The 21,135-nt window shown below is 40.9% G+C and overlaps 1 pseudogene; it reads right to left on the reverse strand.

Annotated features, from left to right (window-relative positions):
• Positions 1-4,914: 4,914 nt before the first annotated feature.
• LOC143632583 (heparanase-like protein 3) lies at positions 4,915-20,863 on the reverse strand (annotated as a pseudogene).
• Positions 20,864-21,135: the final 272 nt, after the last annotated feature.

A 21,135-nucleotide genomic window follows, 5' to 3' on the forward strand; every position in this document is an offset into this window, starting at 1 on the left:
AAAGTGTAATTGTGATTATAAGGTGGTGGAACCTCATGATAACCAATTCCTCCCCTCTTAACAGAGGAACCTTGATCACTAACAAGGTGATCAAGAATAGCAGAGGAATTTCTGAACTGCTCAAGTTTTCTATTCAGTTCCACCACTTTCACCTGGTGATCAGCAATCTGTTTTTCTCTTTCAGCTATTAGCTTGGTTTTTTCTTCCAAAACTTCATAGCTTAGATCAATCACTTGTATTTTTTCAGCAAGTTTTGCTTTTAGACTTTTAATATCCTTTTCACAAGCTTTTATTTTAACTTTATAGCTATTTTCTCTTGCTTTAGTAAAGTGATGATCTTCTTTTAAAGTTTTAAACTCAGCATCCAAACCAACATACTGATCAGTTATAGTTGCTAATTGTTCAGACAAGTTTTCACATTTAGAACAAGTAGGTTTAGAACATACCTCGGAGAGCTGGTCTTTAACATCTGCCATGAAAGCTTTTTCTTCTCCTGTAGCCTTCTCACTTCCTGCAGTTTCAACATTCGCCAAATTGGCCTGTTCGAAAGTTTCTTCAGAATGCAGGTTCCAGTTGTATTCACCATCTTCTCTGGAAATCATGGCACTATAATCTTTAGAACCCCCATTATGCTGTGTAGACTTGCCTTGACCACGTTCTACACGCTCATTTCTACACTCCTTAGCAAAGTGGCCGTTTTGCTGACAGTTGTAGCATCTTACCTTCGTCTTGTCAAACCCTGGCCTTCCATCGACAAACTTTCTTCCGGTCTTTTTCATAAACCGTTTCACTCTTCTCACGATCATAGCCATCTGCCATTGCAGATCCATTTCTTCCAGATCATCAGCATCAATCTGGTCATAGTCTTCATCCAACATAGCTGGATCAACAATCTTCCCCTGAATGTAGTTCTCATAGGAAGCAATAAAAGAAGCATAGAGAGCAAACTGCTCTTCAGCAGATTTGACACTCATAGGCATCTTAGAGTAGTTGTTGCTAGGAATACTTGGAGAGCAACTACTCTTGCTTGCTTGCGGTTTAGAAGCACTAGATCCACCTGCTACAAAGCAAACATCACCATTCGTGTTGACTGACACATGCCCCTCATGTGATGAGTTGGCACCCAACTCTCCCTTCGAGTAGTAGGCAGCTGATTCAGTCTTCGAACCTGAACTAGAGTTGACTTTAGCACCATACATACCTGGATCTTGAACCTGATCCGTAGGTGTCTCCTTTCTAACCATGTTAAGCTCAAAGGTTCGGAGCTTGTTGACTGCCGTTTCCAGATCATATTGTGGAAAGTCTTTGTCTTCCCTCATCAGTACCGTGTACATCTCCCATTTTGGTGGGAGAGCATGAAGAAGCTTCTCAACTATCTCTTCTTCTCGGTAAGAAATTGAATAGTTGCTCAGTTCAGTCATCAGATGATAATATCGGGTGATGATATCATCTAGAGATTCATTCTTCAAATACTTGAAGACTGAGAACTGGGTTTTGAGCAATTTGATCTTCGAAGCACGGATTCCCACATTTCCATCAAACCGGTTCTAAAGAGCTTCCCAAAGCTCTCTTGCTGTCTTGTACTTTCTAAACGTATGAAGGATCTCTTGTGGAAGAGCCATAGTGATAGCAGCATGAGCCTTGCTCTTGGCCTCATACATCGTTTTCTCTTCATCTTCCATTTTGCTGTACTTTTTGATCTGATCACGACCTTCGTACTCCATAGTTGGTGGAATATAACCATCCTGGATGCATACCCACATTTTCGCATCCTGGTACTTGACATATTGTTCGAACCGATCCTTCCATGCAACGAAATCGGTTCCCTTCAGCAACCTTGGTGCTTTTGTAGCTGAGCCTGCTTCTACTTCCATCTTTACTAACTCAGAGATGTTAATTGATGACATCTTTCTCGAAAACTAAGAAACCCGAAAAAATCAAAAAAAATTTCTTCTGAAAAGTACTGTAGGCGAAGTTACGGATAACTTCGCTTAGACTTAACTTCGCTGGATCTTTCTTAAATTCTTCTGAAAAGTACTGTAGGCGAAGTTACGGATAACTTCGCTTAGACTTAACTTCGCTGGATCTTTCTTAAATTCGCGTGACTTGGCGAAGTTGAGTGTAACTTCGCTTAGGGTAAGCGAACTTAGGAAGTAGGCGAGGTTGTAGAGAACTTCGCTTGAGTTAGGCGAACTTGAGAAGGTAGGCGAAGTTGTGGATAACTTCGCTTAACCTTATATCTTCGCCGAAACCCTACGAACAGTGACGGCAACTTCGCCTGATGAACACGAAGTTTCTGCAGATCTGATTTCTGGGCTTTTCGAGGTTTTTGACGGTGTAAAGGGTTGAATACGATGGTAGGAGGTAAGAATGACACAAAAACACAGAAAACACGTCCCGCGAATAGTCGAAATGGGACGATTAATACACCCGCGTGAATATCCCGAACCACACAATCGAGCCGAAGCTTTGATACCACATGTAGGCCCCCCCGGGGCGTCGCCGATCGATACGAGATCCGCACGAGGTCTAGGAGTGCGGAATCCTCCTAGACTCGTTAATGGTATACAAGATGAAGAACACAAACACGTACACGAACAAATACACGAACAAATACAAGAACGGGATAAACAAATCTGCAGATTTTTTATAATAATAATTAAACAAACACGTTACATACCGTAACATAAACAGAAACACGTCCGACCCGAGGTGAGCTCTACCTCGGGTCGTCCCTAACGACACTCTCTCTCTGTTTGTTCTCTCTCGACACTCAAACTATAACACACAACTCTCTGAATTACTGGATTCTTAACCTAAACAAGATACACGTATATATATATATATATATATATAAACTTCAGTAGGCGTCAGTAGGCGAAGTTGTTCATAACTTCGCCTATGGAGAAGTTGTGATAACTTCGCCTAAGGTGAAGTTGTCCTAACTTCGCCGTTGGCGAAGTTGTTCTAACTTCGCCTAAGGCGAAGTTGTTCTAACTTCACCTATGGCGTCTCCGCTGGTCTGAATTGCATAGCGACGGTCACAAAATGCACCAACAGTCTCCCCTTTGACCGTTGCTCTCAATTCTAACAAACACAAAAGATCATCTGTTACAAAACATGCACCAACAGACTCCCTCTTAACTGATGATCTTCTGTTTGCTCATCAACCAGCTGTGTCTGAAACTGTCCTGTAGCTTCACAAATCTACCAATCACCCAGCGTCTTCCATATCAGATCTCCCCTTCAGTGTAAGCTTCTCCGACTATAATGATTGAGGTCTTTGAAATGCATGCATCCTCGTGCCAATAGATCATCTCAACCAATCACGTGAGTCCATCTGACTTCACCAACACGTGAAGTTGGGTGTCCTCCACAACTTCACCAACTCGTCGGCACCCGATAAGGTTTAATCTTCAACTTCTCAACATCAAGTGATCAATTTCATCACAAAACCACCTTGACAGAATCTAACACATGACCATTAATTAATCTGAAGCATCTTCAATCACCAGGGATAACGATCAAGAACATAAACACTTTAATTCCCGATTAAATCCAACTTGTTCCAGAATTTTCACTCTAATAAATGAGCATCACGTTTCAGGATCCAATTCTCGAACGCCTTGAAAATAACATAAATAATATGCTCTGACCGCAATCCAGTAATGACGAAAACCTTCAGTTCAATTTGACTTTCTTCAGTTGGTCAACCTCGAACAACAACAATTTCATTGCCCACAAACACCCAAATATGTGTTAATATCCAGTTTCAATCAATATCCCATTCTCAAACTCAACTCCATATCCAGAGTTGACACGTATTTGTTCACACGTAAGACCCAGAGATAACAAGTTTCACTCGTTGACGGAACAACATCTCCGGTCTCACAATAATCGTGTACACCTGGCCATACAGACGAAAACTCCAAATACTTTTTTTTTTTTTAACTTCGCCGAGAAGTCAACTTCGCCTAAAGTCAACTTCGCCTGGCTATAACTTCGCCTGTCCATAACTTCGCCAGACCTTATATCTTCGCTGAAACCCTACAAACAGTTACGGCAACTTCGCCTGATGAACAACAACTTCGCCTGCGGCGCTGTTCGGCCAGAAACGCACAGAAACGTGCCAGAAACACCAAAACGCAGATCTCGAACCATAGCATAAGAGCCTAAGGCTCTGATACCACATGTAGGTTCCCTGGATGGATCTGCACGGGATATCTCGATCTACGTAGGTGCGGAATCCCTGCGTAGGTCGTTACGAGCATAGAAGACACGAATAGATCAAACACGATACGATAAACAAACACGTTATATTATAACCAAAACACGTGATACAATATCACTATTACAGACACGAACTCTCGTCCTCACGTTACAGCTCTCGTAACTTCGATAATGATCACACGAACTCCTTTTCAAAGCTAAGCCGTAACCTATATAAATACACGACAACTTCGCCTGGCATGTTCAGGCGAAGTTGTCCATAACTTCGCTTGACTAACAAGTTCGCCTAAACAGCGAACTTGTTAGTAACTTCGCTTAAGACATATAAAACATAATTAATCATTACAGACTCGATTACAGACACTAGACTATGAACTACTGACATTATGCACCAACAGTTACATCGCTCTACCCATATCTTCCCTTTCACACCAGAAAGGATAGTTCATTGTATTTGTTTTGATATAAAAAAGTAAACAAATAAATTATAGAGGAAAAGTCGAACACTTTAATTTCAAGTGATGCTATACATAAAATAGCATGCTTATGTTTAAAAATAATACTACTTCATATATATATTTTTTTAGAAAAAAACTGCATCTATGTAAGCTAATCTAAGATCAATTATAAAACAATAAAACACAAATAAAACCCATCAAGTTATAACCTTTAAAGCATGAAAGTCTACATTTTCTTGGTCCCGTTAAAGTTTGCAGAAAGTACATTTCTACCCATCAAATGATGCCAGAGAAGTGCGCTGGTAAAAAAGAACAAAACCCCCATCAAGTTATAACCTTTAGAGCATTCACATCCCATCCCCTAAATTTATGTGAGGAGAGTATGTAAATTATAGGGTGAGGTTTTTAGTGGTTGTGAATGTAATTATAGGGTGGGGAGAAAAATGTAGTGATTTTTTGTAAATTTGGGGAACATTGTTTGCCCCTATTTATTTTTTAATATTTGTTGGATTGGTTGTGAGTAGAGGAGAGAGAAAACTGTAATGATAAAGGTATAAAAAATATTATTTAATTGAAAAGGAGAGAGAAATGTAGTGTTTTTTAGTGTAATTATAAAGATAAGGATAGAGAATGGGATGAGAATGCTCTTAAAGCATGAAAGTCTACAACTTTGACCTCAAAAGTTAAACCATGACACAAAAATCGGTCACAAACCTGTAATAATCCGGATTCGGCTCAAAAGTTGTAGTATTAAGCAGCCCATAGTTTCCACCAATCAGCGTTTATCTGCAGTACGTTTTCGTGTCATAAACAGATGACATTCCTAGCTGATCCAAGTACCTAAATCAAACCAACATCCAATAACGGTATCCTTTTCTTAAAGGGTATTTTCGTCATTTCACACTTGCTTGCCAAAAACTAAAAACAAATGCATTTGTAACAAGATTATGCCCACTGTTATAAGCACCACCAGCTTCACCAACCCAAGCAGAAGCAGAAGTTGAAGTAGTCTTGAGAATGCTCTCGAAATTCTTGAATGTATCGGTCTCGCCATCAAGATAAGACTGTTTAAGAATCTTTTCAACAAGATGTTGATCAACCCCTTTATAAAATTAAAAAAAGTTTAACTTTACAAAAATGGTTATCTTGGAAATGAAATAAATTTGCTTGATTTGTATCAATGTATAATATTTACCTGGACCAAGATTGTATATGTGATGAGTTATTATGTCAAGTGTGTCGGGTGTTCGGTCTATAAACTCCTTGAACCAGTTGGCATCGAAGAAACCTCCGGGTGCAATTATTCGAGGTTTTGGTTCGGTACCTTCATAGGCTGCTTGAACTATGGTTTTAAGGTTTTTGTGTCGAAAGCGTACTGAGATGCGGATACTCTTGTTCCAACTCCACTTCCACTTAGCTCATTTCCTACAAGTTAAGCTCATTTCCTACAAGTTAATTGAAATGATAAAAATTAGACTCGTCAAATTTGACCCGTTTTAGTTATGAGTGGGTTGATTCAGGTTATGTTTTATTTCACTTCATATATATTTTTTTAGAAAAAACTGCATCTACGTAAGCTAATATAAGAACAATTATAAAACACAAAAAAGCCTCAACTGCAAGTGAGACTTTTGCAGTATGCAATTGGACTACAAAATAATATTTCCTTATGCTGAATTTTAAAAAAAAAAATTGACTTGGTGGCCATCCCATGTACCAACCAGATAACTTAAATAGAAAACAACTTCATACAAAACCCTTGTTGAGGCTAACCATGTAATTATGGCTGCTGTTGCCGGTGCTGGAGGTGCTGGAGGAGATGACGGAGATAATCAGAGGCAATTCTTCCCGAGTCACAATATGTTTATCACCTTAGACCCGGAAGCGAGTGGTGTGGAGGATTACCGTGAGATAATCACATTCCTCCTTCGCTCGAGGATATTCCACGCAATCACTACGACTCTGCCGATTTCCTTACCCAATATTGAGGATTTATGGCAGACAGTGGAATACGATTGCCGCGTTGAGCCCCCGGTTATGCGAGCAACCGTCAACAATCAAGAAGTTCAGTTCTCTTCTGAACAAATACGGGTGGCTTTACGTTTTGGAGAGGAGACTAGGGATGACCCTACAGAGTTTGTGGCTCCGTTCCGTGATGGAGCGTTTCCCCGAATGGGCTATTCTGGTCCATTAGGTGATACTCAGAGGAGGAAGGGTTTCCTACTCGATCAGTGGCGCTTCCTCATGCACGTAATGATTGTCTGCATGTCAGGGAGGAAGGCGGGCACTGACGGGATGGGTGCGACCATGCAGTCCGCAATGACTGCTCTGACTTATAACAAACGTTATAGCTTCAGTCAGATGGTCTTTTATGAGATCGATAGACAGAGAAGAGCGATGGCTTGTGAAAGGTTCATCATGTATCCAAGATTCATTCAGATGATCTTGAATCATGTTGCTCCCACGTTGCCTCAACGACGCCCAATACGATACGTGGAGAATGTGAGCAAACGTATCTTCGCTCAATGCCGCACATCCAGTGCGAGGAGCAAGCCTGAACTGCGTCCAAGGCATACTCCACTCTTTGGGTACTTAATAAACCCGGGGTATGTTCCTGCTACTGGGGATGAGTTCAGAGACCCTCAACCACGACAGGTAGGAGCACCTTGAGATGTCCCTGATGTGCCTGTTGTGTCGGCTGAGGAGGATGTAGACCTTGATGCTGCATTTGGCGGCCAAGGATTCTTCGACATGGACCGGTTTGATCCGCAAGAAGATGTGCAGGTCTCTGCTGCACAGGTTCGGGAAGTGAATGTTACTAGAGCAGCTACGACGGTGGCTGACTCAGATCTTGATGATGTTATGGATGAGGCCAGAAGGATGTTGGTAACACGAGAAAGGACGTTAGGGAAGAGGAAGAGGACAGTTGATGATACTGAGTCAGAAGAAGAAGAAGAGGATATTCACAAGTTGATTAGACGGTCAAGACGGGAAAGGACAGGTGCAGGTATGGGAGCTGGAGAGACTTCAAGAGTTGTACGTTTCACTCCATCCGCACTGTCAGGTATATCGATTGTTCCTTCATCACTACAGGTCACAGGTTTAAGCGCCGCGGAAGTTCCCGTGGTGGCTACATCAGCTGTTGGCATCCCATCAATCACTACTATCCAGCTGACGAATCCGGAGATTGTGTCTTTACCACCTCCAACGCTTACTCCTTCAGAGGTGGTGGCACAATTTGTAGAGTCGACAGTCGTTGCAACTGCAGGGTTGTCGGTCACGATACCACCTGCGGTTACGTCCACAACTGCTTCTGATGTCCCGGTTACATTCGAGATCCCTGCTGAGTATACTCAAGACACATCTAACATGAGGTTTGATTTCGATGCAACCCTCTCAGACTCGGAGAGAATAGCTGCACTTGAGCGGGTCGTGGCTGAACAATCAAGGGTGAATCTTGTCCAGACCCAGGCTATTCAGCGCCTTGTAGCAGAGAATCAACTACAGTCGTCCCTCCTGATTGAACATGGAAGAATTATAGATGCTATGAAGGAGTTCTTGGCATCTCAGGGGGAGACAGGCTGTAAAGGCGACGAGTTAAGGACAAAGAAGAGGAATGACAAAGACGATGATCCCAATGCATCGAAAGATGCAGGTGGTGAGTTGCCAAGAACTACTCAAGCTCTTGGGACTTCCACAGCTCAGGGGGAGTCTGCAGGTGCAGTTGGTGGTGATGGTTGATGATGAAGATGATGTGATTGATGCTTTGAAAGAATTAGATGATGATATGCTAGATGATGATGTGATGTTTGATGATGATGTGCTGCCTATTGAGGAGATTGAGAAGATTGGCGCACAGATTGTGATTGAAGAAGATGTTGAAGAAGGTGAAATAGTATAAGAAAATGTTGAACACGAGATCCCAGATATTGAGAAAGCAGATATGGGTAATGAGACAGTAATCGATGAGACTGAATGGGAAGAGCAGCCTAGGTGGAAGGAAGGCTATGCTCAGTGGTTCGTCAAAACGAAGAAACCAGCGGTCCCTACAATGTTTAAGAAGAGTTACAATATTAAAGGCTATGCTGAACCGAAGAAAGGGATTATTTGCTGGATCTATGATGAGCAGTTGAAGCTCTTTGTGATTAAACGGTATGACGGCGTTCAGTATTTTAAAAGAATGTTAAGGTCGTTGAATACACTGCCGGAATGTGAAGTGAAAGACTTAGCCAGATTGGGGTTAATCAATCGAAATGACGATAATATGGCTAGAGTCATTGAGAAAATTGTATGGAGAGAGAGTATAAAAGAGAAGAAGTTTGAGCTGTTGAAACCGCAGAAGGGAAAACTTGTTGAAGACAAGGATAGAGGTTTGAGAGCTGATGGAAAACCTTGGATGGACATGAAGTATAAACCGATCCGGTGCCTGAAAGAAGTACCGATGAAGACAATGCCCAAGGATGTGTTAAAGAACCTTAAGTGGTGGTATGTGGATTGTGAAACAGCAGAGGCGGTGATGGAAGACGAGGATGAACAAGAGCTCCTAAGAGTTTACGATCCGATGCATTTGGTAAACTTATCGCAAGCTGATCTGAAGGTGCTTAATGAGAAGAAAATCTTTTATATTCCTGCTTGGAAGGACGAAGCGAGGAAGTATCAAAGAATTGTGTCAGTGTGTGTGTTAGAGAAGGAGTGCATGCGTGAAGATACAAAATTGAAGATTACAAGACAAGTGCTTAAAGATCAAGATATGAAGCTACTGCCAAGGGGGGGTCTGTTGGTGCATAATGTCAGTAGTTCATAGTCTAGTGTCTGTAATCGAGTCTGTAATGTTTAATTATGTTTTGTATGTTTAAGCGAAGTTACTGACAAGTTCGCTTAACAGGCGAACTTGTTAGTCAAGCGAAGTTATGGACAACTTCGCCTGAACATGCCAGGCGAAGTTGTCGTGTATTTATAGTCCTAGGTTACGGCTTGGTTTGTAAGTCGTCGTTTAAGTTCGTGTCAGTTGTAAAAGTTCATTGTAACGTGAGGACGAGAGTCTGTAACAGTGATATTACGTCACGTGTTTGAGTTATAATATATAACGTGTGTTCGTGTGATTCGTGTTCTATACTCGTAACGATCTACGCAGGGTTCCGCACCTGAGTAGACCGAGATATCTCGTGCGATCCGTCCAGGGAACCTACATCCATCTTTTCGTATGGTGAAGTCCGGGTTAAGAATTTTGGATAAGTTCTTGGGGCTTATTCTAATTAATATATAAATCTTTTGACTTCCTACTTGTTATTTATTTTCAAAAATTTTGTTAGATATAATCTTAACATTGTTGAGACTTTGACAAATAATTTTAAGCAAAAGATCGTTAGAATAAAAGATCCTTATGGAAATCGTTTAGGATAGAATATCCTTAAGGAAAAAATATTAGGAAAGAATATCCTTAAATAACAATATTAGGATAAGACATCTTTAATAGTTGATAAAATTTATACAAAAGAATTCCCTCAAAGGGCAAATTTTAGGATAAGTTTCCTTGAGATAGGCAAAATTTTTAGTATTAAAATAATTTTAAAGGAATAATCCTTTTAAACTGAAAGATCCAAAATTATTGCAACAAATATCATACATAAGTTAATTAGCAGAGATCAGATAGACCTAAGTTACCAGAAGTGTTGAATTCTTAGTTATCTTTGAAGGAATAGCTTTAGGATCTGGGATCCTTAGTTTCTTGATCTTCAGAAGGAACTTATAAAATCTGTTGCAAATAATTTATAATATAAACTGGTATCAAACCCATTATGCTGGGGACAAGCCCAAATAATATATTGGGGACAAGCCTGTGCAACTGGGGACAAGCCCGTGTAATCTGGGGACAAGCCCGTGTAGGGGACAAGCCCAAATAATATATTGGGGACAAGCCCGTGCAACTGGGGACAAGCCCGTGTAATCTGGGGACAATACGGATGTTAACTGGCGACATGGCCCTTGAGAAGAGGTGAAAACCCCTTAAACCTTAGAAAATGGCACGTCTACCATTATTCGTAGGATCCTCCATATAGCCGGAAACAACGAAATTGTCAGCTACTAAACGTGTACTGGTCCCGCTTCCCCGGACTATACATCGGATAGCGTGCGCAACTGGCAATCGTGAGAAAGGTGAAAACCTTTAAACCGTAGGGGATATGATCATCGAGGGTCATATCCAAACGTGTGCTAGGCCAAGGGAAACAAGATAGTACCTCAAATGCAAAGGAGAGGTGGCCAACCTCTTGAACTTCAAATGAATCATTATAATCCTGCATGGTTATTCAATACTTGGAAAAAATAATGTGTTAAGCATATATTATCCTTAAATTGACAGTAATAATTCAAAATGAATAATTGATCAGAAAGATGTTACCGAATTAAGGATCCTAGATCCTTTTTTGGATAATATATCCTCTCAGGATAATGGATCCTGATCAGAAAAAATATCTCTTGAGGTGGATGGCATTCCATGCTCTTGGTAACCTGTTGCCTTCCATCGTGAGCAAATGATATGCCCCCTTTCCTGCCTCCGACTCAATCTGATAAGGTCCTTCCCATTAGGTGCTAACTTCCCATCATCCGGATTTGTTGTGTTTTGGAAGGCTTTCCTTAATACTAGATCTCCTTCTTGAAATCTCCTGATTCTGATATTTTTGTTGTATGCCCCAGCTACCCTTTGTTGATATGCTGCCATCCTGATCTTGGCTAGGTCTCTGAGTTCTTCTATAGTATCCAAATCTTCAAGAAGGATTTCTTTATTGGCTTTAGAATCACGGATGCTCGTTCTTGCCGTATGAACCACCATTTCAGTAGGGATCACAGCTTCTGATCCAAACACCAATGAAAAGGGTGTTTGGCCTGTTGCATTCTTTGGAGTTGTCCTGTCTGTCCAAAGAACATAAGGAAGTTCTTCAGCCCATTTTCCCTTCTTGGATCCTAGCTTCTTCTTTAAATTGCTGATGATAATCTTGTTGCTAGACTCTGCTTGACCATTGGCTTGAGGATGAACCAGAGTTGAAGTAATCATTTTGTTGCCCCAACTGTCACAAAAGTTAGTACTTCTATTCCCGATAAACTGGGAACCATTGTCACAAACAATTTCAGCAGGAATACCAAATCTAGTTATAATTTTTCGTTTAATAAAAGATATCACTTCCCTTTCTCGGACTTGTACAAAGGCTTCTGCCTCAATCCATTTGGAGAAGTAGTCAGTCATAGCAAGCATAAAGACCTTTCCACCTGGTGCTTTTGGTAGTTTGCCTACAATATCCATACCCCATTTCATGAAAGGCCATGAGGAGGATATAGGATATAGAGGCTCCGCTGGCTGATGAAGGATGTCTGCGTGTCTTTGACAAGCATCATATTTTCTTGAATATTGCACCGCATCCTTCTTTACTGTTGGCCAAAAATATCCAGTTCTAAGTATCCTGGAATATAATGCTCTTCCACCTGTTTGATTGCCGCAATCTCCTTCATGAAAATCCTTGAGTACTTCTTGGATCTCAGGATCCTCAATGCATCTCAAATATGGACCTGCAAGAGACTTTCTATATACCATATCATTTAACAAAGTATATTGGGATACCTTGAGTTTGAAGGATTTGGGATTTTCTATCGCTGCATTTTCTCCAGTCTGAATGTAGTTCTTGATAGGATGGATCCATGATCCTTTGTTATCTGAGGATGAAGGATCCCAGAGCACGATTTCTTTATCATTTGTTATCTCTCCAACTTCGTGTTCTCCTATCGATGGTGAGAGAATGTGGATTATTGGGATTTTCAAATCCTCAGGAAACTTCAAAGATGAGGCTAAGTTTGCCAAGGCGTCTGCCCCAGCATTTTCTTCCCTCGGTTCCTGTGTAATATTAAATATTTCGAAGGATTTCGATAACTCCTTCACAACATCTAATTTCATTAGTTTCTCACCTTTAACAGCATACGAGCCATTAAAGTGGTTAGTTATCAATAAAGAATCTACATAAACCTGAAGATACCTGATCCTCATGCTTTTGGCTAATTGCAAACCTGCGATTAGAGCCTCGTACTCTGCTTCATTGTTTGTTGCTTCGAATTCACAAGCAATGGACTAGGGTAATATGCCCCCCTGTGGCGATTTCAGTAGGATCCCCAATCCTTTTCCTCTCATATTGGAAGCGCCATCGGTAAAGAGTATCCAAGGATCCTTGGTCTTTTCCAGTTGTTGGACCTCCAAATCAGCTTCTTTTTGTAGATCACTAGTGAAATCAGCCACAAAGTCCGCTAGTGCTTGAGACTTGATTGTTGTTCTTGGCTCGTATTGGATATCATATGCACTTAATTTCACTGCCCATTTGGCCATTCTACCTGATAACTCTGGTTTTCTAAGAACATTCTTCACAGGATAATTAGTTCTCAAAATAATGGGATGAGTTTCAAAATAGTGTCTCAATTTAGTAGAAGCCATAAATAAAGCAAGAATTAATTTTTCTAAATGGGAATACCTTGCTTCCGCGTCTAGAAGACTTTTACTTACATAATAAATGGGATATTGTTCACCTTCATGATCTTTTACCAAGACGGCACTTACTGCATTTCCAGAGACAGCTAAATACAGGTATAAGGATTCTCCATCCACAGGCTTCATTAGAGCTGGAGCTGAGGATAAGTAATCCTTCAAGACTGTAAGAGAGGCCTCATGCTTTTCCGTCCATTCAAACTTTTTATTCTTCCTAAGGATGTCGTAGAAGTCCTTGCACTTCTCGGAGGATCTTGAGATGAACCTATTGAGGGCAGCTATTCTTCCTGTGAGCCTTTAGACATCCTTTGTGTTTGCAGGAGATTTCAAATTGAGGATGGCTTCAATCTGCTCGGGGCTTGCTTCAATTCCTCTCTTAGTCACCATATATCCCAGAAATTTTCCAGCCTTAACACCAAAGTGGTATTTTGACGGATTCAATTTCATGTTATATTGGTCGAGGATACTGAATGCTTCTTCGAGGTCTCTAAGGTGATCCTCAGCTTTCTTTGATTTCACCACCATATCATCTATGTAGACCTCCATAGTCTTACCCAACTGATCCTTGAACATCATGTTGACTAATCTTTGGTATGTTGCCCCTGCATTTCTTAGTCCAAACGGCATAGCAGTATAACAGTATATGCCGGTAGGAGTCATGAATGCTGTATCCTCTTGATCAGATGGTTCCATCTGAATTTGTTGAAATCCAGAGGAAGCATCCATAAAGGTAAGCATTTCATGTCCTACCGTTACATCCACCATGGAATCTGTATGTGGTAACGGGAAATGATCCTTGGGGCATGCCTTGTTTAAATCGGTGAAATCGACACACACCCTCCACTTTCCATTCTTTTTTGAAACAACGACCACATTAGCTAGCCATCGAGGATACTGAACCTCTCTGATCATACCGGCCTTAAGAATTTTTTTCAACTTCTTCTTGTATGATCTTGTTCCTCTCAGGAGCGAATTTCCTTCGCTTCTGATGGATGGGTTTAACAGATAAATCAAGGCCGATTTTATGAGTGATTACCTCTTTTGAAATACCTGTCATGTCCGAGTGCTTGAAGGCAAACTTAGATCTTCTTTGCCCTAAGAAGGATATTATATCCTCTTCAATCTTGCTAGGGATACTGGATCCTAAGAACACCTTTATTTCTGGATCTTCGGGGTCCAATGATACTTCTTTAAGGTCTTTCTCCCGAGCTTCCAGCACATCCCTAGGATGTTGCTGTAATTGCTATGCTATGGTTGGCTTGGCTGTTAGCTTCATTGATGATGAATAATAGTTCTTGGCCTCTGCTTGGTCACCTACTATCTTTACAACTCCCCAAGGAGTAGGTAGCTTGATGCACTGGTGATAAGTTGAGGCTACAGCCTTCATTCCATGGAGCCACGGCCTACCTAAAATAACATTGCAATAGGAAAGGTTATCTATAACACAAACTTTTTGGTATGAATTTAACCCTTCGATATAAATTGGCAGGTTGATGTCCCCTAGTGTCTTCTTGGTTTCGCCACTGAAACCGACTAGCACCGAAGTTCTAGGAATGATTTCTGAATCCGAGATGTTCATCTTCTTAAGGACATCATGTTGGATAATGTTGACCGAGCTGCCACCGTTTACTAGGATCCTGCGTACATAATGGTTAGAGATAAATAAAGTAATAATCAAACCGTCGTGATGAGGATCCTGAATGTTAATTTTGTCTTCCTCATCGAAGAAGATTCTCTTGTCTGTTGTTAAGGTGGTTGACACTATTGGTTGATCTCCGCTATCCATCTTTATCTCTTTAGCGAGTCTTTTTGCTGCAGAGAAGGAAGTTCCACATATGTCCGAACCTCCTGAGATGAAATTGACCGTCTGTGTATCCAGCTTGTTCTGATGAGGATCCTGGATCCTTGAATTGAAAAAGATTCTCTGATCAGTCACTCGAGTAGTGGGGATGAGCGGTCTTCTCTCGTCGTCCAGTTCAAATTCTTCTGCGGAATCTTCTCTTATAGCACAAGAATCTTGAAATAATTAGTAGTCTCTAGAGACAAAGTTGATCACATGAGCATCTGGCGGTGATGGTGTTGCTTTCTGTGGCAGGTCTTCAGGATCCTGGATCTTGGATTTCTTCCTTCCCAAGAGTTCTTTAAAGTGACCCTTGCTCAGGAGGTAACCAATTTCCTTCCTTAAGTCGATGCACTCATCTGTCGCATGGCCAAAGTATTCGTGGAAGGCGCACCACTTAGATTTGTCCTTGAAGCCGACAACCTTTTCATTCTTTCGTGGCCACCTTGCTTTTTCTCCCAGATCCTTCATGGCACAGATCAAGCCATGAGTATCCACAGAGAAACAATAGTCGGAGATGCAAGGATAGTCTTCATCGTCATCTCCATCTTCAACTGCCCGTACGTTCTGATTGTTGAACTTGGCATACGGCTTCGAATTGTTATTCCTGTTCTAGGATCCTTTATTCTTCTCGGGGGTTTCTTGTTTTGCTTGTCCCCCAAGACGATCCTGGATCCTTTTGTCTTCTTCCAACCTGATGTATCTTAATGCCCTGTTTCTGACTTCGTCTAATGTCCTGCATGGAGTCATCACTAAATCATCATAAAAGGAGGAGCTCTTCTGAATTTCCATCTTTAATGCTTCAACAGTAGTAGTCATGTCAAGATTTGGGATTTCAAGAGCTTCCTTGCCGAATCTGGTGACGAAATCCCTAAGGGATTCATCACTAGGTTGGACAACACGATATAAATCACTGGTTAACCTTTCAAATTTCCGACTACAGGAAAATTGAGTGTTAAATAAGTTAACTAAGTGAGAGAAAGAAGTAATTGAAAAAGGAGGAAGACTTAGCAGCCATTTTAGAGCGGCTCCCGTTAGTGTGGATCCAAAGCCCTTGCATAGGCAAGCTTCTTTGAGTCTCTACGGAATATGATTGATCTCTATCCTTTCCCTATACTGTGCTACATGTTCTTCAGGATCAGTGGTCCTGTCGTAAGTCTTCATATTCAGAGTTTGGAATCGCTTTGGGATTTCAGCATCACAGATAGGCGGTGCGAATCTGGATACTCTGTGGCTTCCCTCAGGTATTTCGGGGATTGATCTTATGACCCCGGGAACATTGGATATCATATCCTTGAGCTTCTGTAACTCCTTGGCCATAGCTTGGTTGATACCTGCATCCTGCATTGAACCACGGTTAGCATCTAAGGATAAAGGATCGTACAAGTTACCTCTTTGCTGAGTGAAGGTTGGCATCTCGGATGAGTAGACGGGATAAGAGGAGTCTGGGATGAGATTTGGTCCTCCAGAAGCTATAGTCTGCATGGGTATTATGTCTCCTTCATGGACATCGGAGGATCGTTGATGTTGGACGCCTGAGGATCCTTGATTCGGAAAGAAGGATCCTTGATTTGGGATGAAGGATCCTTGAGGTTGGGTACCATAGGATCCTTGCGGAAGGATGGCTGATCCTTGTCGATAATATGAGGATCCTTGATTCTGAAGACCCATGGATCCTTGTTGAAGGTTAGTCGACCTTGGCTGATCTAAGGAAAATCCTTGAGCCTGTTGGCTCATGGACCTCTGTTGAAGGATAGATGATCCTGGCTGGAATAGCGAGGATCCTTGAGTCTGTTGACCCATGGACCCCTGTTGAAGGATAGGTGATCCTTGAGAGAACTGTGCCATGGATTCTGGACTGGTGAAATCCAGCATCCTTGGCATTAGGGGGTGAGATCCTCTGCTGGCCTCTCGTTCTTCTTGAGATCCTCTATCTCACGGAGGATCCTCTGATTAGTCTTGTTCTGCTGCTCCATGTATGCCTTAACCTGCGAAAACATAGATGGAACATCACTGTTAGTATTAACCACCGGGGCAGCAGCAGCGTTTATCAAGCTCTGGAAGACTGGTAGTTGCGTCTTGCCACCAGCAGCAGCAGGCTGTTGCGTTCCCGTGATTGGCGGAGGCATCGGTGGCAAAGTCCTTGATGAGGGAGGAACCGTAGCCGGCATGGTTGATGAAGCAGAGGTTGATTGAGATGCCATTGATAATGATATGGGTATGAAAAAGTTGAGAATGATAAGAATAATATGGATTATAGCACCAATTGCCCCACGGTGGGCGCCAAATTGTTTTGGACAAAAATCTGCTAAGGATCAAGTATCCAAATCTGTTATGTGAGGTAATGTGCTAACTCGTTAATGACAAGTGCGTAATTGTAATATTAGTGAACACAAATGTTTGATCACGAGGGAAAAAGCCCTTAATCAAGATAGTCTTACTTCGATCAAAACTTATCAAGGCAATCTTTGGTAAAATAACTTCGGTCATAAGATAATCTTTGGTCGAATTACTTCAGTCAATGATCAACAAGATAACCTTTGGTCGACGAGTATATGATTATCGTGATCTCCGGCACAAAAAACCCCCGGACGGTGAAAACTATCACCGTCAAGTTTATTAATGGTGAAAGGTATTACAATCGTTGTGGAGTATATGATCGAGATTACAATAATAAGCTAGTGAGTAAAGAGAGTAATTGTTTCTGCTCTAGAGTGTGTGTTGATACATGTGTCTTCCTACTCGATCATAGCTCGTTTAAATAAAAAAATATCACTAACATTATCTCCTGTCTATCCGGAAGTCTTCCACCTAGCCACTCCACGACCTTTGACCACGTGCCAATAGCCATCCAGTAGCGAGATAAGCGGAAGAATGAGTCTCATAGACGTTGTTGATATTTGCACGTTCATCTTCACATGAGTTCGCCCATTAATAGCTACACTGAAGTAGGATCCTGGATCCATGCTCCAGCTGAAGAATGTTCTGTGAGGATAATTGATGCAAGTACGTCTTAAAGTTGTCACACCTGTCTAACACATCATCATACTAAACGCAATCATTAGTAAACAAGTAATACCGAGGATCGTCGATCCTTTATATCCTGATATATATTCCAAGGATAAACTATCCATAAGACAGTCAAGGATAAAGGATCCTCAGTATAAAATTCATGGCCTAACACTCCTCAGCCCACTTGTCTTTCTTGGATACTTGTTTCTTCTTCAAGTTGTTGATGATAATCTTGTTGCTTGATTCTGCTTGACCATTGGCTTGAGGATAAACTGGTATAGAAGTGATCATCTTGATTCCCCAACTGTCACAAAAGTTAGTGGTTCTTTTCCCGATAAACTGGGAACCATTGTTACAAAAAATTTCTGAAGGAATACCAAATCTAGTAATAATATTTCTTTTAATGAAGGATATCACCTCTTTTCGCGAACTTAAGCAAAAGTTTCTGCTTCTATCCACTTTGAAAAGTAATCAGTCATTGCAAGCATGAACACTTTTCCTCCTGGCGCTTTAGGTAGCTTACCCACGATATCCATGCCCCACTTCATGAAAGACCATGATGAGGATATAGGATACATAGATTCCGCTGGCTGGTGTAGGATGTTGTCGTGTCTTTGACAAGAAACACACTTTTTTGAATATTCCATAGCATCTCTCTTCATGGTTGGCTAGAAGTACCATGTTCTTAGAATCCTAAAGAATAGGGCTCTGCCTCCAGTGTGATTACCACAATATCCTTCGTGAAATTCTTTAAGCACCTTCGATACACCTCAAGTATGGACATGCAAGAGATTTCCTATACATAATATCATGTAATCAAATGTATTGTGATACCTTAAGTTTGAAGGATTTAGGATTATCTGTGGCGGGAATCTCTCCATTTTTAATGAATTTTTTGATTGGGAGGATCAAAGATCCTTGATTATTAGAGGATAACGGATCCCATAGCACAATATCTTTGTTGGCTGTTATATCCCCAACTTCTTGTTCTCCTATTGCTGGTGAGAGTATATGAATGATTGGAATCTTCGTAGCATTCGGAACCTTCAAAGATGAAGCTAGATTTGCCAAAGTATATGCCCCAGCATTTTCTTCCATTGGTACCTGTATAATACTAAAAGAATCGAAGAACTTTGACAGTTCTTTCACAATATCTAGATATTTGATTAGTTTTTACCTTTAATAGCATATGAGTGATTAAAGTGGTTAGCTATTAATAATGAAACTATATACACATGAAGATACCTGATCCTTATGTGTTTAGCTAGTTGCAAACCTGCGATTAGAGCTTCATACTCTACTTCGTTATTTGTGGCTTGAAACTCACATGCTATAGATTGGGGTATTATGTCCTCCTGTGGCGATTTCAGTAGGATACCTAATCATGTTCCTATTTCATTGGATGCTCCATCTGTGAACAAGATCCACAGATCCTTGGTTTCTTCTAACTGTTGGACCTCCAAGTCAGCTTCCTTTTGTAGATCACTACTGAAATCAGCCACAAAGTCAGCTAATGCTTGAGACTTTATAGCAGTCCTTGGCTCGTATTGGATATCATATGCACTCAGCTTTACATCCCATTTAGCCATCCTACCTGACTTCTCTGGTTTTCTAAGAACATTCTTGATAGGATAGTTAGTTTTCACAATTTTAGTATGAGTTTCAAAGTAATGCCTTAACTTAGTAGAATCCATAATAAGTGCAAGAATTAACTTTTCTAAATGAGAATACATGGCTTCAACATTTAGAAGACTTTTACTTACATAATAAACAAGATGTTGTTCACCTTCATGATCCTTTACCAGGACAGCACTTACTGCATTTCTCGAGATAGCTACGTACAAGGATAGGGGTTCCCCATCTATGGTTTCATTAATGCAGGTGCTGAGGATAAGTAATCCTTCAAGGCTTTGAATGCAGCCTCATGCTTCTCTGTCCACTTGAACTTTTTATTCTTTCTAAGGATATCATAAAAATCCTTACATTTCTCCGAAGATCGGGAGATGGACTATTTAAGGCTGAAATTCTTCCAATCAACCTTTGTACATCCTTTGGATTCACGGGTGAATTCAGATTGATGATGGCTTGTATTTGTTTCGGGCTATCCTCTATACCCCTCTTAGTGACCATATAACCAAGGAACTTTCCCGCGTTAACACCAAAATGGCATTTAGATGGATTAAGTTTCATGTTATACTGCTCAAGGATATTGAAGGCTTCTTTCAAGTCTTTAAGATGATCTTCAGTCTTCTTGGATTTGACCACCATGTCTTCTATATAGACTTCCATGGTCTTCCCTAGCTGGTCTTTTAACATCATGTTGACTAAGCGTTGATAAGTTGCACCTGCATTTCTTAGTCCAAAAGGCATGGCAACATAGCAATATATTCCATTAGAATTCATGAATGTTGTATCTTCTTGATCAGATGGTTCCATATGAATTTGTTGGAATACAGAGGAAGTATCCATGAAGGTAAGCATCTCATGTCCTGCTGTTGCATCCATCATAGAGTCTATATGTGGTAATGGGAAAGTATCCTTGGGGCATGCCTTGTTTAAATCGGTGAAATCGACACACACCCTCCACTTTCCATTCTTTTTTGAAAAAACAACCACATTAGCCAACCATCGAGGATACTTAGCCTCTCTGATCATACCGTCCTTAAGAAGTTTTTCAACTTCTTCTTGTATGATCGTGTTCCTCTCAAGAGCGAATTTCCTTCACTTTTGATGGACGGGTTTAATAGAATTATCAAGACCTAACTTATGAGTAATTACCTCTTTTGAAATACCTGTCATTTCGGAGTGCTTGAAGGCGAATGTAGATTTTCGTTGATTGAAGGATATTATATCCTCTTCAATATCATTAGGGATACTGGATCCTAGGAAACTTTTACACTTGGATCATCCGGATCCAAGGATACTTCTTTTAGGTCCTGTTCTCCAGCCTCCAGCACGTTCCTAGGATGTTGTTGTAGTTGCTATGCTAACGTTTGTTTGGCTGTCGGTTTCATGGACGAAGAATAATAATTCTTAGCTTCCACTTTGTCACCATCTATTCTTACTACTCC

The sequence above is a fragment of the Bidens hawaiensis genome, unplaced genomic scaffold, assembly GCF_021521415.1.
Source record: "Bidens hawaiensis isolate Kalapana, Puna unplaced genomic scaffold, B.hawaiensis_p1.1 tig00006484_1, whole genome shotgun sequence".
In the NCBI taxonomy this organism is placed as follows: domain Eukaryota; kingdom Viridiplantae; phylum Streptophyta; class Magnoliopsida; order Asterales; family Asteraceae; genus Bidens; species Bidens hawaiensis.